The 15097-nt window shown below is 43.9% G+C and overlaps 1 pseudogene; it reads right to left on the bottom strand.

The window, feature by feature from the left end:
- Positions 1-2354: 2354 nt before the first annotated feature.
- On the bottom strand, positions 2355-4153 carry LOC136470113 (protein CANDIDATE G-PROTEIN COUPLED RECEPTOR 2-like; annotated as a pseudogene).
- Between the last annotated feature and the right edge of the window lie 10944 nt (positions 4154-15097).

Raw genomic sequence — 15097 nt, 5'->3', positions numbered from 1 at the left:
ACTTCGTACCCGTTGGCGAGCCGGAGTATGACAAGGTGATCAAGGAGTACGAGGAGGAGCTCTTCGCACAGGAGGAAGCCTAGGAGCCTGTTGGTACTGACCTTGCTGACCCGGCACCTGCCCAAGGCAAGCCCCGGTGCATAACCCTTATTTTGAATAATAACTAAATATATATCTATGGTGTGCATTTACGTTACAGGCATTTTATGGAAACTATATGCATAAATATATCTACCTATGAGTCCTACTAGTACAGGTCGAGTAGCTACTAGGCTTAGGATATCGGTAGCATGAGTAACCTGCCGTTACTCGCAAATAGGTGATAAAATATGAACACTCATGATAAAATGATGGAAAGGTAAATGGTGACCGGGTAGGGATATGGCTTGGGTATTGGTGGGTGTAAAGGGTTGTGTTCTATGGCCAATAGGGCATAGCCCGGTTACACTTTTCCCTGTCTGTGTCGATTAAGGACCGGTTGTTGCATAAGGCATCGTGGGCAAGTCACAGATTTATTGTCCCGAGCGCATACTTGGGTATGGGCGCATGGAAGACTTGCTGCTCTCTTATCATGGATCCAGCTCTTTCCGGACCGACTGATGGGAAGAGGAGGTGGTGGAGGTCCTTGCACCACACTGAGTCTGGGACTCAGGATGTGGGGGCTTGGAGTACAAGTTTGGACGGGGACCTGGACACCCGGGATAGGAGGGTGATGGGTTAGCCCTGCTTGTTCCTGGGGTACAAGCGGGGCATGTGTTTTCAGGGCACCTAGCTGGGCATATTGATTCTCGAATCGCTGGAAGATCCGGTATAGCTTGTCTCATGTTTAGCACCATAGTAAGAACTGAAAGTTGAAAGGAGAAGAAATGGAACTGATTGCTCAACTTTTGCTTGAAAATAGAACATGTGCTTATATAGGCTGGCTAGATGATAACTTAATATGGCTGATAATAATAATACATAAATAAGGACTCACTGTTAGTATTGCTTTCTGCCAAAAGAAACCAGCAAGCCATAAAGCTTATCATATTCCTTGGAGTCGGAAAATTATTCCCACTAGTCGGATAAGTCTTGCAAGTACATTGTGTACTTAGGGTTTATTTACCCCTATTGCAGGTGATGCTTGAAGAGTACCTTGTGTGGAGGATCCTTCTGGTGGGCTCAGACGGAATCCTCGCCCCTTATCGCTAGATGTTATCTTTTTAAATTCCACTGTTATTCATTTCGCACTCTGGTATTTGGTATTGTAATAATGTACTTTTTAAGAAACTATAATGTATGAAATGGACTTGTGTTGTAACTCGTTCTTATTATTGGATCCTTGGGAAAAATGTGGATCTTTCGGGTTCTCTCTCGGGGTGTGCCCGATGGACACCGCTCGCTGTAGCTTGCTTTTGGGGTGCTTAGTGTCTGGTGGAAGACGGGCGCCTCCGTAAGTATGCTATTTCGGGCGGTTCTGCCACAGTTGGTACCAGAGCCAATAATGGTTACGAGTTCATCACTCTTTTCAAAAATTTTAAAAATTTGACCAACAAAAGTTTTGCAAAAAAAGTAGGATGCGATTATATTAGGTAAATAAGTATAAGCCCTAGCAATATGGTCTATCTAGGATAGCGGCACTGGTTTTATCTAATCAGTTTTCTGTAGGTACACTAACTTACGTTGCGTACGAAATCGCTTAGTACACAGAAAGTGAGTGTGCGATGTGCCAAAAATTTTACGAATGCCGCTATATTCCGGCTTGAGTGAACGTATAGGTCGAAGCATGCATCATAATAATGAGAGAATTTCTTATTTGGGCCTGATTGAAACTTGCTTTTCTTCCTTGGCCCTGGAACAAATTTTCTTACCTATTTGGCCTCACTTGAACTTTTGATTTCTAATCTGGCCTTACCGTCAGCTGCGGCCTCTAACGGTGTTAAGTGGTACATGAAATGACCAACTTACCCCTCAGAACGAAACGCAGACGCAAGACAAGAAAAGAAAACCTATGAGCATCAATTTTCGCGGTACACATACAAGGCTCTGAGAAAGCAATGTAGTATTGCACGTAGCATTATCAAACATACTCTTCTTTGATAGAATCCTAGGTGATAAGATCACATTTATAAACGAGCCTGCAAAAATGCAGATTAGACGGTCCACCTCATAGTTTTGTATCATAGACGTGAATTTATCACCCATCGTTGGGGTGGCAATCTCAACGATGAAATCACTTGATATCTGAAGTATGCAGCAGTGAGATTTATATACTTCCATTCATTACCACGGTTAGCTACATACATTTTCTGTTCTACATTCAGTACATAGATAACAAAAATACAATGTAGTTCATACAGCACAGCAGCCACAGATCAATCCCAGTCAGCATCAAAGAACCCAGCATCCTTCATTTCAAAATAGTAGACGTTCTCTAGGAGCATGTCTTCCTCCTACACATATAAAATTACCAGGCAGCCTGTCTCTCCATCTTGAATGATGCATGAAAACAATCAAGCCATAGACTCCAGTAAGCACAAGTTTGTGGAGAATCCATAAGCAACAAGTGAACTAGAGTATTAATCCGCTTTCCACTTGCAACATGATTTAACACATTGAAACAAGGAAAGGCATGTCAGGTTAGGTTCTCTAATAAATTAACATTATGGACCAGATACACCAGTCAATTAACTTAGAATGTTGCTAAGAAAGCAAATATGACACAACATCGCAAAAAATTCTAGTTGAATCCCAAAAACTACAACAACTAAGTAATGAAACCTAACACACATCACTTCTAAGAAAAGTTAGTTACTGTTTGCTATGCCTGAATTTTGGAGTAGATCATACCTTGAGCAATACATCAGCAGCAACTATAGCTCCAGAGATAACAAAGGTTTGTGCCAAAGATTCAAAACCACTGGCATCATTTCCTTGAAGTAGAAAGGCTACGAGACTGACTTCCAAGAATAACATTCCTGATTTTGTAGACAGTGACAGTACATTCCAAGAGAATGCCCTGTCAGGCATACATTTTGGATTCATAAGTCAAGATTGTTCATCTGATTTTCCTTCTATAGTTCTGTACAGCAGGACCATATCAAATCTAAAAATGGATTAATCCACTTACATTAGTAGCAATACCAAGATGTGCACCACAAATCTAAGCCTAATAACCAGACCAATGCAAAATATTATTTGACATCAACACCCAGCCATCAGGGATTTTAATTTTCCTTAACCCAGCTGAGCTTCCCACCTGTTCATCATTACCAGCTATAACATGACCCTAGGAGCTTGCTATTTCCTTTTTGAAACCCCACCAAGCCTTGCTACTGGCTCAACATTGAGACTCCCTGACGAGTGACCAGCTCCTAGCCTACCCATCCTACCCATAGGATTCGATCATGATGTGGTCTTCAGTTATTTCATTATTGAGTTGAAACATCAAAAGACTACTTGAGTATAGCTAATGTTCACCAAAAGTTCACCCAATTCCCAATTTCTAGTCTTTTACCTACTTATTCTACTCAGCCATTGAACATTAGCAAAACATACAAACATTACTGATTATCATTCAAACCTAAAAATACAATTCAAAAGTGTCATGATCTGGTATAGATTTCTCACAGCTCAGTTTTACCAACAAGTTCATCTCTCATTAGCTCCACTTGCCCCTACTTTTCAAGAAGAAATTCCCCCTGCCTTTCACTAGTCATAACTTAAACTACACGCACAGCAAAGTACTTTTTTTAATGGAAAGCATTCCCCCTAATGATCATCAAATGACCAAATCAACAACCCAATCAAAGCACGGAGAGTTTCATAACCAGGCACATGGGACTTAGAGATAAGCTACATAGGGAACCAATCCGAACCTACAGGAAGCACCAGAGGAGGTTGAGTACGGCGACGGCCCAGAGGAGCGCGTAGTACGCGACGATGACGACATGAGAGCGGCCGTAGCTGAGCCTACGGAAGCTCTGCCGCGCCTGCCACGCCAGGAACCCCACGAAGGCCAGCAATGGCAGCATCACCGCCAGGCTGTACAACACCCCATGGCACTCCGATGCCCACCATAACGGCCCCAGCGACACCGCAGCCCGCCCAATGACTCATTGGCCTCCGGCGCCACTGCCAGCGCCATCCTGCCGTCCGCGAGCAGCGCCCGCATCACCGACACTAGCCTGAACACCAAGGAAAGGGGAAGGGATGTGGGTGCGCGCTAGGGTTTGGGTCGGTGGAGGGATTCGGTTCGGGAGGTGGAATTGCATGGAGATCGATTTGCTCGATTGCCGAAAGATTCCACTGGCTTTGTGGTGGAGACTGGGAAAGCTGGAGGCCGCTGAGTGGGTCAAAAGCCATGGAGTAGGAAGGTGGAATGGAGACCACTCGGCCTACCGCCCTGCCGCTGCCGCCGCTAGGGTTGAGAAGGGAGAGTGGGAGGGAGACGGGATAGATGGAGGAGATGACGAAGGAGAGACATGCCTGACTCCTTAGGCCCTGTAGTATCCAGGGACATTTTTGTTAGTTTAATGAAAACCTAACAACTCAATCTAGATGAACTCGGACGGAGGTGACGGTAAGGTTAGATTAGAAATCAAAAGTTCAAGTGAGGCCAAATAGATAAAAAAATTTGTTTCAGGGCCAAGAAAGAAAGGTAAGTTTCAATCAGGGCCAAATAAGAAATTTTCTCCATAATAATAGCATCTTACTGGAACTAAAATCCCCCTTCCTGTATAATTGAATTAGTAAATTGGTAGGACTAACTAAAGAAATGCTTTAATAATTGTGTTGTCATCTCTCTAATTCCTTGACTCTGATCAGATGGGTGTTCTAATGAATGGTTCCTATCTCTTACAGATGAACCTAAGGTCTAGACGCGGGAGCACCAGTTCTGGGGTGACTCCCGAGGGCCAGGATGACAGTGGCCGAGCCTTTGAGCGTGGCAATGGGGGACGTCAGGAGGTTCCACCTCTGATTCCTCATCCTTTCCCGCCGCTGCCATCGCCTCCGTCGATGACCCCTGTAGAGATCATGGCGGAGCTATTGGCTGCTCACCGGGAGTCAGCTACTGCTCGCCAGGAGACTGCTCGTGCCATGGAGATTATGGCACAGGCCATCGCGGGCCTTGCCCATGGAGGTCCTGGGGGCAATGGTGGGAATGGGGGTGGTACCCACCATCCTGAGGGACAGTCCTCTTATCAAGACTTCCTCAAGACTCGCCCACCCACGTTCATGCCGTCGGACGAGCCCCTGCAGGCGGAGCACTGGCTTCGCACTATGGAGCAGAAGTTTTGGCTGCTCAGAGTGACCGACGAGCAGAAGGTGCACTTTGCGGCCTAGTAGCTTTTGTGGTCCGTAGGTGCATGGTGGGAAACTTTCTAGGCCACAGAGCTGCCAGATCATCCGGCAACATGGCAGGAGTTCTCCACCACCTTCCGAGAGTTCTTTATCCCTGCTGGTGTTATCAACTAGAAGGTGACCGAGTTCCTGGAGCTACGCCAGGGGAACAAGTCCGTGATGGAATATGTGAACAAGTTCAACCACTTGGCACAGTATGCTGGCAGTCAGGTGGATACGGATGACAAGAAGAGGGACTGCTTCTTTCGTGGTCTCACTCCTGCCCTTCAGGAGAAACTGTATCTGGGGAACTATCAGACCTTTGGGGCTCTGATGAACGCCACCATTGCCTTGGAGGGTTTTCAGCGGGTGTCTCAAGCTGATTGGAAGAGGAAGCGGTGTAACACCCTAAAAATTGCCTCTTTTAAAATAGAGCTAAAATGATTTATTTACGAATTTTGTGCACATGAAATATTGAAAAATAAAAATTTTAGTTAATTTAAAATTCATCATAAGGTAGTAACATGTGTGAGCATACATGTTGTTGCATCTTATTTATTGTGATGAATGGTGTTGATCCAAAACTCCAAAGTAAATTGGAATGTTTTTGAAAAGAGTTTGAAAGTGACTTTGAAATAAAAGAAAAGAAAGAAAAGAAAATTAGAAAATAAAAGTATTTCAAAAGTTGTAAAATTTATTTTTGGAAACTTACCAAAATTTCTCATTTATATTTGAGATGAAAAGTATATTGAAAACATACTTGAATTTGCTTTGAAATTGGCTTGGAATTGGAAACTAAATAGGAAAAAAAGTATTTGAATTGGAAAAATTATCCCTTCTTTCCTCCTTTCAGCCCAGCACAAGCCCGGACCTTCACTTCCTTTCCTAGCCTCAGCCTGCTGCTCGGCAGCCCAGCTGCTCCTCCCTTCCCCTCTTTCTCGTTTCCTGCGCGCGGCCCATTCTGGCCTGCTCGGTGGCCCACTGCTCCACGCGCGCCTGTTGCGTCCCGCGTAGGCCCGCTCAACTCGGTGCTGCAACCACTCGGCCTGCCCCGCGCGCCCACGCCAGCCATCCACCCACAAGCCGTCTTTCCCTCTCACTACGCTGCTGGCTCCGGCCCACTGTTTTCTTTCCTACTTCCTCCCTCGTGCGCAAGTCACCAGCCCACCGCTTGGCGGCCCGCTTTGCTCAGCCTGCTCGGCTCCCTTCCTCCGCACCGCTCGCACGCGCAAGGCTGCGGCCCGCTTGGCCTTCACCCGCATGTGCTCGGCCTTCAGCGCCCACGGCCGCATGCGTCTGCTCCCTCCCTTTCTCCGGCAACCTGGCCCCGTGTGTCAGCGCCTCCTCTTCCTTTCCTTTCTTCCCCGACGCATTCCTTCCTTCCTCACCGCCGATGGCGTGCCCCGAATGGCAAGCCGCCGCGCCCGTTTGGCAAGCGGCCAATCAGCCCCGCTTCCTTTCCATCCATGCAGCGCCTCTCCCTGCCTATAAAACCCAAGCTCGACCCCCCCTTCTTCTCTCTTTTCTCCGACCGTCGCCCGCTCGCCACTGTGCGCCCCATAGCCCGCTGTTCTGGTGCCTCGAACCTCGTCGCCGACACGCCTCGGAGCTCCGCCATGACCCAACACATCCGTAGGTACCGACATCTCTCGGTTTTGGCCTTATTTTGCCCGAATTTCCTCCCACCCGCACCCTTTTCTCTCTCTCTAGTCGCCATCGCCGTCGACCAGCCCCTTCGGAGCCTTCCTGATCACTGCAACCGTCTCTGTTGGATTTGCGGTGAGCTTCTCCACCTCCTTGTGCTCTCCGTTCCTCAAATGGCCGCCTAGAATGTCGTATCCGCAAGCATCGGTTGCCACTGGCCATGGCGCCGCCGCCATGTGCATCTTCCCCAGCGACCCGCTGCCCCCATCGCCCCAGCACCGTCGGATCTACTTTGATCAGTCGAGATTAGATCTATCGGTTGGATGTGTAACTGATCCACCGTGGGCCATGGACCCGGCCCACCCCACCATATCAGCGTGTCCACCGCCATGTGGTGCACCGTGCCAACCAGTAGGCACCATGTGTCGGATGAGTCAGCAGCCCCTGTCCACACGCGGTCAGCTGCGCCTATTTTACAAAACAACCCCTCGGTTTTTAGTGAATCAACCCGCAGTCCGATTTAGTTCAAAATAAATACAAATCAGCCCTGTTTTTATTCGGTTAGGCCCCTGTATTTTCCAAAATTAGTGTGCCCAGTCCAAAATCCGTTTAAACTAAGATTTTAATTGTTTTAATTCAAAAATGAGTTCGAGTTATTTACAGGAATGCCAATGCACCTTATTTCATGCGTAACTTTTGCGTTTTAAATCCGATTTGATCCGTTCGAATTGCGTTAGGACCGTATTTACGTTATCTACATGTTTATACAACTGTTAGACATGTTTTCAACACTTGAAATTCATGAGTAGATTTAATCTATGATTTAACTTAAGTAAAACTTGTTTAAATCATAACTTATTTATTTTAACTCTGAAATAGTCCGTTCAAGTTGCGTTAGATTCGTAGCGACGAGATCTATGCATTAGTAATAGTGTTTACTATATAGTTATTTCTGAAATATCATAGTTTAAATCATATCTTGATTAATGATTATGCAACTGGATTTTATAAATAAAATATGATTTGTTCACTTTTGTTTTATAATTTAAATCTAAAATTGACTTAATTTAATCTACATTATTTATAAAATATCTTTTATATATATGAATTCATATGGGTAACATAAATGAAGCCTATAGTTTTCTTTTCCACGTATTAGGCAAATCTCTTGGTAGTTGTAACTTTTCAACTGTATCTCTGATTAGCGTGCCTCTCGCGACTGCGTGTTCGTAGCGATGCATAGAATCGTATTTCAATCTCTTTTACTTATTTTTCTATGATTGATGTACTGTTCTCATATATTCTTATTTGTATGCCATGTATGGATGTTTGTGTGGTGATATATGGTTCAGTCAATCGGTGAGGTTTACGTGGTGATTAAGAAGCAGTTCTCTGAAGACTAGAAGCTGAGAATTGGAAGCAGAAGATTGAAAGTGGAATACTAAAGGCCTTTGAGCGTATTGCTTTAGGGGAAAAGCAAGTTAAGGCAAGTATAGCATGGGACCATCCTTGATACCTATCCACCATTAATCATTTCATTCATGATGCATGTGTCTACCTTGGCAACTGTAGTAAATTCCCTAGCTAATTGATATTCTGGATTCCTTGAAACCTTTGGGATATTGCATTGGTAGTTTTTGCTAGTGCTTAATCAAAACCATGATCTTGTAACTTGATTAATGGTATATGCAATAAACATTAAAACATGACTTTTTAGCAACATGGAAACAGGGGGCTGGAGTGTTTAGCTACTTTTCTAAATGCTTCAGATTCCTCTCCCTAAGGACTTATCTATAAGTGATCATCCGGGACTTACAGTACAGCTCTGAGGGCCATATGGCTCTGGCTTTAGCTCAGTATGAGGACGTTTTCTAGCTTGTTAGTGGTTACCTTTACGGCGCAAGAGGGGCTCCAATGGGTATGATCTCGGTCTACCAAGTAGGTGAACTTGCTAGTCACTACTTGGAGGGGGGTTCATGCTTATTGATGGGTAAACCTTAGTGGCCCTACCTTGTTAGATGAACCTTTGAAAGGCTTCATAGTGAACCCTGCCGACCTTCCTTGGTAGTGGGTCAAGAGGCTGATCACCTCGGGCGAAAGGGTAAATCATGACTCACAGTGAACGTGTACAACCTCTGCAGAGTGTAAAACTGTTTTAACAGCCGTGCTCATGGACACGAGCGGCCTTGGACCCTTATGGAATAGAGATGATCACTAATGGATAATTATACTAATGATCAATTGTTTATGCTATACATTATTCATGCTTACATGATCATGTATTTATGGGAATGATAAATTCTTTGTCACTCAATTGCTTAAAAAGATGATATATTAAAGCTAATTGCAGTTAAACCAGTGTCAGCCTTTTGAGCCTCACGAACCCCATGATATAATTGTTAAGTACGACATGTACTTACGCTTGCTTTATTTTTTCTATACATTGGATAAAAATCCCGGATGGGTACCAGATTCCTGGTTTGGAGGAGTTAGACTTGTGGTCAACCAATCAGTCGTCCCTGTGGATTTAGAGTCTTCGCCAGAAGATCAAACTCGTCTTTCCGCTGTCTATACTCTGAGGTTATATTCTTTTTACTAATACGTTATGTAATAAGTATTGTCTTTTGATATTACCCTTATTTGTGGCTATATGTGAGATTTGACTTCCTGGGCTCATATATAGTGTGTATCTAGTTTTGTCTCTAAAACCAGGTGCTACAAAGTGGTATCAGAGCAATGCTGACTGTAGGACGCAAGCCTAGTTAGAACTAGACATATTAGCATGCCTTCATCTCTGCTTACTTCTTGCTTTCCCTCTAACCTTGTTATTTGCAAAAAGTTATTGTAGCACCCGGTTTTAAAGACAAAATCAGATACACACTATATGTGAGCCCAGGAAGTCAAATCTCACATATAGCCACAAATAAGGTAATATCAAAAGACAATACTTATTACATAACGTATTAGTAAAAGAAAAGTACCCTCAGAGTATATACAGCGGAAAGTTGACTTCGATCTTCTGGTGAAGACTCCAAATTCACAGGGACGACTGACTGGTTGACCACAAGCCTAACTCATCCAAACCAGCAATCTGGTACCCATCCGGGATTTTTATCCAATGTATATAAAAGTAAAACAAGCGTAAGTACATGTCGTACTTAACAATTATATCATGGGGTTCATGAGGCTCAAAAGGCTGACACTGGTTTAACTACGATTAGCTTTAATAGGTCATCTTTTTAAGCAATTGAGTAGCAAAGAATTTATCATTCCCATAAACACATGATCAGGTAAACATGAATAATGTATAGCATAAACAATCAATTATTAGCATCATCATTATCCATTAGTGATCATCTCTATTCCATAAGGGTCCAAGGCCGCTCGTGTCCGTGAGCACGGCTGTTATAACAGTTTTATACTCTGTAGAGTTTGTACACGTTCATTGTGAGTTGTGATTTACCCTTTCGCCCGAGGTAGCTATTCTCTTGACCCACTTCCAAGGAAGGTCGGCAGGGTTCACTATGAAGCCTTTCAAAGAATTTGTCTAACATGTTAGGGCCGCCAGGCGTATGTGGGCCATCTCTAGGAGTGGCAAGCGTGGGCATCGCAGCACGGTACACACTTCCTAGCAGCAAAGGAAACATACCCCGCGCCTCAAAGGTAACCACTAACAAGCTAGAAAAGATCCTCATACTGAGCTAAAGCCAGAGCCATATGGCCCTCACAGCTGTACTGTAAGTCCTAGATGATCGCTTACAGATAAGTCCTTAGGGAGAGGAATCTAAAGCATATAAACACTCCAGCCCCCTGATTCTATGTTACTAAAAAGTCATGTTTTAATGTTTATTGCATATATCATTTGTCAAGTTACAAGATCATGGTTTTAATTAAGCACTAGCAAAAACTATCCAATGCAATTACCCAAAGGTGTCAAGGAATCCAGGATATCAATTAGCTAGGGAATTTACTATAGTTGCCAAGGTAGACACATGCAATATGAATTAAGTGTTTAAATGTGAATAGGTAACAAGGATAATCCCATGCTATACTTGCCTTACACACCGATCCTTCGGTAAGCTTTATTCTTTGATGTCTTTCTTCTTCTTCTGGATCACCACGTATATCTCACCGACTGAACAATCGTAGAACACCACACAAGCATCCATACACATACATGCATAGCATACAGTTGCATCTATATTAGAACAGTACACCAATCATAGAAAAATTAAGTAAAAGAGATTGATATACGATTCTACGTATCACTACGATCACACAGTCGCGAGAAGCACGCTAATCGAAACTACGGTTGAAAAGTTACAACTATCGAGAGATTTGCTTAATACGTGGAAAAGAAAACTATAGGCTTTATTTATGTTAACCATATGAATTCATATATAAAAGATATTTTATAAATAATATGGATTAAATTAAGCCAATTTTAGATTTAAATTATAAAACTAAAGTAAACAAATCATATTTTATTTATGAAATCCAGTTGTATAATCATTAATAAAGATATGATTTAAACCATGATTTTTCTGAAATAGTAATATAGTAAACATTATTACTAATGCGTAGATCTCGTCGTTATGAAACAAACGCAACTTGAACGGACTATTTCGGAGTTAAAATGAATAAGTTATGATTTAAACAAGTTTTCCTATAATTAAATAATAGATTAAATCTACCCGTGAATTTGAAATATTGGAAACATGACTAACAGTTGTATAAACATGTAGAATATGTAAATACGATCATAACGCAATTTGAACGGGTCAAATCGGACTTAAAACGCAAAAGTTACGCATAAAATAAGGTTCAGTGGCATTTCTGTAAATAATTGAACTCAAATTTGAATTAAAACAATTAAAATCTGAATTTAAATGTACTTTGGACTGGGCACACTATTTCTGGAAAACACAGGGTTCTAACCGAATAAAAACAGGACCTAAAAGAAATCATTTTGAACTGAATCGGACCACGGGTTAGTTACTTGGAAAACGCGGGGGCTTAACTGTAAAACGGGCGCGGTTGACTGCTGGCTGACCGCGCTGATGACCGGGCAGCCACGTGGCGCTGCGTGAGTGGTGCGGTTCACCACATGGCTTGGTGGACTGGCTAACGCAGTGGTGTGGACCGGGTCCACGGTCCGCGGTGGACCGGTCACTAAATCCAACCGTTTTCTAATCTAGGCCGTTCGTCCACGATCCAGCGGCGTAGATGAGATCGGGTCAGCGGCCCACCGGGGAAGAAGCTCCCGACGATGGCGCCATTATCGCCGACGGTGTGAGCTTGTCGGTGGTCACCGGTTCGGTGATTCCGACGGCCAAACTCGACGCGGACTACACCTAGACGATGCGCGCGGTGATGCGAATTTGCTAGGGTACCGAACGGGGGTGGGCATCACGTCGGGGTGGCATTCCCCGCGGTGGCGCCATGGCTGGTGGTTCGGAGCTTGCGGTTACAGCGTCCTAGCGCACTAGTTGATGAACGGAGGGTAGAGAAGGGACGAGGAGCTCACCGAGACTCGTACTGGGGTGGTCGTGGCGTCCGGGGAGGTCTCCGAGGCACGGTTCGTCGTCGGTGGCGGCTAGAGAGAGAAAGAGAGGGCGGGTGAGAGGAAATCTGAGGGAAATGTGACCAAAAACCAAAGGTGGAGGTACCTACGGGCGTGGGCGAATACGGCGGGGCTCAGGACATCGTCGGCGGCGTGGATTGGAGCAACGAAGCGACGAATTGTGGCGGCGGCGGTGGGTGCTTGAGCGTGGCCGGGAAAAGGGAGAAGAAGGGCGTCGAGCTCGGGTTTTATAGGCGGGCAGGCGTGGCGTAGAAGGAAGGGGAGCGCGCGTTGGTTGGCTGCCTTCCATGCGGGTGTGGGCGGACTGGCGGCTTGCCATCCGTGGCGCACCATCGGCGGTGAGGAAGGAAAGAAAGAAACGGGGAAGAAGAAAGGAATGAAGAAGGCAGGCGCGGCGCTGACATGTGGGGCCGGCTTGCAGCGAGAGAGAGAAGCGACGCGTGCGGCACTGAAGCGGGCCGGGGCGCTACGGTGCGACGCGCGGGGCAGGCCAAGCAGCGGGCCGGTGCGGGAGCAGGCACGAGGTAGGCCGAGCGGAGCCGGTCGCCTAGCAACGGGCCGAGCAGGCCGAGCGTGGGAGAAAGAGGAAAGAAGGGAGGGCGGCTGCTGGCTGGGCCGCCAGCAGGCCGAGCTAGGGCGGGCTGTGCGAAAAAGAAGGGTGGGACTTTGGGCCAGATGAGAGAGAGGAGTTTCCTTCTTTTTTTCCAAATCTATTTCTTTTCTTAATTCAAAACAAATTCAAATATAAACCAAATCACGTATAAATATGATTTAAAATACACTTTTTGATTCAAACATAAATGAACCAATTTTTGGGTAAGTTTTCCGAGAATAACTTTTTTTAGTTCTTACATTTTCCAATTCCTTTTCTTTCTTTTCTTTTATTTCAAAGCCATTTTCAATTTCATTTCAAAAGCATTTTAACCATTTTGACTTTTCAATTAAAACCACTCAACCAAATAAAATCCAATGCAATGGCATGTATGCTCAAACATGTTGCTACCTTATGATGTATTTTAATTTAATGAAAATTTTTATTTTCCTATATTTCATGTGCACAAAATTCCAACTTAAATCATTTTAACTCTATTTCAAAAGAGGTAAATTTTAGGGTGTTACAATTCTACCCCCCTTAAGATGAATCTTGTCCTCGAGATTCGAAAGACATCGACTAAGAGATGGGAATACTCTGTCCTTGGATTCTTTTTACTTCCTCATGTAGTTTCATCGTCTTGCGTTGCCAAGGATCCACATTACTTTGCACACCTATCGCTCTTACTCTAAGTAATTTGCCTAACTAATTCCAAAACTTTGATAGGTGCCTTGAACAACTCTCAAGTAACCCTAATCACTAGGCCATAATTCTCTTTTCTCATATGTTCACCTTTCAACAAGGCTTCCTTATCTTCTTGGTCTGAAAGATGATCTACTATCAATCTTCAAAACATTAATGATCTTGGTGAAGTTGCTCGAACTAGGAATACAACTCTTAATCCTTAGTGTCATCCAAACCTTCTTAGCACAATTCTTCGTTGCTAAGGGTATTGGTCATGACTTCGCTTCTTGAAGTGATAGCACTTTTCCAAGTCACAATCAATCTCATTCCAACGAGGTTATCACAAGCTCAAAGACTAACTTAGTGAAGATGTCCTATATACTCTTGTGATCCTCCTAGATATTACTTTTACCTTCAAGAAGATGGTACTTCCATGCATCGCAATGGATAACTCCAGATAACAGGTTAGTTCAACTCATGCTTATAAGAACACATCCTACACCTTCACAAGATGCATTATTGTAGATACAAAGCTCTTGTTCTAATCTGACAAAGCTAATACCTAGGTTTTACTTTGACCTCTTGGACTTCTTCAAACACTTGGCTGAAGTCTCTTGATCCAAACTAACTTAAAAGCTTCTCCGGTAACTTTATCAACATATTGCTGGTCTTGGATAGACCTTTCTTGGACTTCTAACCAAAACTCATTGAAACTCTGAGTTCTCTCTTACATCCTTGAGTACCACCACGCTTCCGCTGCACACTCTGATTTCCGTTGTGCAAACTCGAACGTATGATACTTCATCTTACCAATTCTTCCACTTGACTACCCCCCTTAAGATAAGGTAAGGTAGGGAATACCAAAGCATAGCTTGCATCCTCTTGTGATTGTAGTCTACTGTTGTTTAGAATTTTCCTCAGGATTTTTGATCGTCCAAAATCAGAGATGTGAACCGATAAAGACAGGCTGCTCTAAAGACAAGATAGGGAAAATAGAAGAAAATCGTAACCCAACTATTTATTTCAGTAATCCTTATACCTTAAACCTATAAACTAAATGAAATTGCGGGAACACCCAACAAGATCATTGCAATCATTACAAAGATACAAAACAAGCATAAACATAATGACAATTCAACAAAGCACTTAAAAATGCATAACTCATTCATTGACTCACTTGCGATACTATCGTTTTTATTACATAAGGGCACAAATTCCTAATTCTTAAAAATGGCATGATTACAGGGACATCTCTCGCATGGGAGTGACAC

This window comes from Miscanthus floridulus, chromosome 8, assembly GCF_019320115.1.
Source record: "Miscanthus floridulus cultivar M001 chromosome 8, ASM1932011v1, whole genome shotgun sequence".
Classification (NCBI taxonomy): Eukaryota; Viridiplantae; Streptophyta; class Magnoliopsida; order Poales; family Poaceae; genus Miscanthus; species Miscanthus floridulus.
Note: the sequence above shows the minus strand (reverse complement) of the source record. Positions and strands in the feature narration are given on the sequence as shown.